Consider the following 2861-nt stretch of genomic DNA (forward strand, 5'->3'; position numbering starts at 1 on the left):
GCTTCTTTCTTCACTGGGTTGATCCCTTCTCATTAGAATGCTCTTCAGCTACTATAGGGTAATTTATGGTTATCTTCTTCTTCAATGTTAAACTCACGCTGTTTTTTTTTTTTGGGGGGGGGGGGGGGTGCTGTGAGTTTTATTAATGGTACTCAAGAGAGTAGGGCTCCCTGGGCCCCTCCCACTATTCTGGGGGTCTGGGATGGTAAGGGAGATGGTCAGTGTCATGAGACTGTTGGGACAGGAACTTCTCAGCAGCTGAGGGCCTCTTTCTTGCTCTCCCGTTTTGCTGGGATATGGTCCAGGGCTTCTTGCTCCTTGAAGGCAATATAGGCCACGAGGTCCACCACCTTGTTCTTGTATTCATTGTCATACCAGGAAATGAGCTTTACAAAGTTGTCATTGAGGACAATGCCAGCCTCAGGGTCAAAGGTGGAAGACTGGGAGTCACTTTTGAAGTAGCTGGAGACATCCTGGTCCTCAGCGTAGCCCGGGATGCACTTTAGTGGGCCCTCGGATGCCTGCTTCACCACGTATTGATGTCATCATACTTGGCAGGTTTCTCCAGTCAACATATCAGATCCATGACAGACACTGGGAAAAGGAACACAGAAGGCCATGCCAGTGAGCTTCTTGTTAAGCTCTGGGTTGACCTTGTCTACAGCTTTGGCAGCACCATTAGATGCAGGGATGATGTTCTGGGCCATCACACCACAATTTTCCAAAGGGGCCATCCTTAGTATTCCGGGTGGCAGTAATGGCATGGACTGTGGTCATGAGTCCTTCCACAATGCCAAGGTTGTCATGGCTGACCTTGGCCAGGGGGGCTAAGCAGTTGGTGGTGCAGGAAGCATTGCTGGCAATCTTGAGTGAGTTGTCATATTTCTCATGATTCACACCCATTACAAATATTTGGGCATCGGAAGAAGGGACAGAGATGATAACCCTTTTAGCCCCATGCTTCAAGTGGGCCCCTGCCTTCACAATGGTGGTAAAGACACCATTAGACTCTACAGTATACTCTGGCAAGAGCATCACTCCATTTGATGTTAGTGGGATCTCGCTCCTGGAAGATGGTGATGGCTTTCAGGTTGATGACAAGCTTCCTGTTCTCATCCTTGACTGTGCTGCTGAACTTACAATGGATAGAGTCGTACTGGAACATGCAGACCATGTAGTTGAGGTCAGTGAAGGGGTCACTAATGGCAATGATCGTCACTGTGCCAGAGCTGAAGGCAGCCCTGGTAACTCGGTGTCCTATATGGCCAAATCTGTTTGCTACAACCTTCACTGTTGTGTCTAAGGAACGAGGCCAGCACTGCACAAAAAGATGTGGCTGTCTCTGGGACACGGAAGAGCAGGGAGCCTCCGGCTGTTTCCTAATCACTATTTTCTTACTACTTTATCAACTCCAAAAATCTTGGTTAAAGCATTTGAATACGTCTTCAAAACTTTCTCTCAAATGACTTTCATACGTGATTTCTGTATGCTTTCTTGCAATTCTGCTGTAGCATTTTTGGTTGGATTTAGAACAATAAGCCTGTCCAGAGCTCTCAGACCATTTGAACAGACTCAGAGGCTTCAATAACCCATAAAAACACTTGGCCTAAGTAGAATTTTTGGATAATAAACTGACATTATTCATCCTTGGACCATTGTTTGACTGAATGTGGTTGTTTCCAGGAGAGAATACACATCTTCAGGTGAGGACACAGGTGACTGACATGCTGTGGGAACCCTGAATCATTGTCTAAAATCAGAAGAATTTTAAAGCATGTCATTTTGCCTATAATATTCCTTTGCTTGTGGAATGGAACAATTCAAAGCCAATCTTCAAAGAATGTAGATGTCATCTAAGCTTTCATGTTATAGAAATAATAAAGTGGGAACAGGTAAATGTCACATTTCTTGAAAGGTCTGGTTCTCTTCAAGTTCTAAATTATTAAAAGCTTTCATTTGAACCCTGTAACATTTTGACCTAAAATCAGCATGACATCGTCTTTTGAATGTCTCCAGTCTTAAAATCATCTCAGAATACTGATGAATTTTATGATGCTGCAGCATATTCCCCAAGAAAAAGCTTGTTTCCCTGATATTAAGTGTTTCTTCTGGCAGATATTTCTCATCTACAGTCACCCTATAAACTCTTTCTTAAAAGCGTCAGTCCTTCAATAACTGATGCTGCTTCCTCACTACCAATCTTTGTATTATGGAAAGTGTGCTGCCATTTTAAGCTTTGAAACCACGTATGAAACTATCAATATTAGCATTTACAAAAGAAAATCAGTGTGTCCTTCTAGTGCATTCAAAGAACTTCTTGCTATAGCCTGAATTATCACTATAAGTAATATTCCTTATCTCTCTGGCTTTCCATTCACATGGCAAATTATTTTTTTTCTCTCATCAGTTGGTTCAACTCTTTTCTCCATGATGACAGTTGATTTAACTAACACAGATTATTTCATTGCATCACTGGTTCACTTCTCATCCTTTAAATTATGGGTTATAATCCCCTATGCGATTATATGTGCAGTTATAAAACTTGGCTAAATGGGGAGGGCACAAAACTTGGCCAGAGTCAGAACTTAATGAAAAAAATCAAATACGGAAATGTGATGAATCTCACATTTCCAGCAGCGCCCATCCAGTGCAACCCACTGCAGCCATGGATCTGTGTGTAGAGTATTCTGCACCCATCACGCCCTCACACCGGGAATACCAATACACTGCCTGAAACAGCACAGTTCAGGTTCTAAGACTGCGTGTCTCGAACGATGCTGCTTTTACAATGCATAGCCAGTTTTCTGTTCTTATAGAAAATAACAGTAAAATTGCAGAAATAGAACACTTCATATTTATCC

General features: G+C 42.7%; 1 pseudogene; it reads right to left on the reverse strand.

The window, feature by feature from the left end:
* Positions 1–251: 251 nt before the first annotated feature.
* On the reverse strand, positions 252–1285 carry LOC129668692 (glyceraldehyde-3-phosphate dehydrogenase-like; annotated as a pseudogene).
* Between the last annotated feature and the right edge of the window lie 1576 nt (positions 1286–2861).

The sequence above is a fragment of the Psammomys obesus genome, unplaced genomic scaffold, assembly GCF_907164565.1.
Source record: "Psammomys obesus unplaced genomic scaffold, mPsaObe1.curated_primary_1811, whole genome shotgun sequence".
In the NCBI taxonomy this organism is placed as follows: domain Eukaryota; kingdom Metazoa; phylum Chordata; class Mammalia; order Rodentia; family Muridae; genus Psammomys; species Psammomys obesus.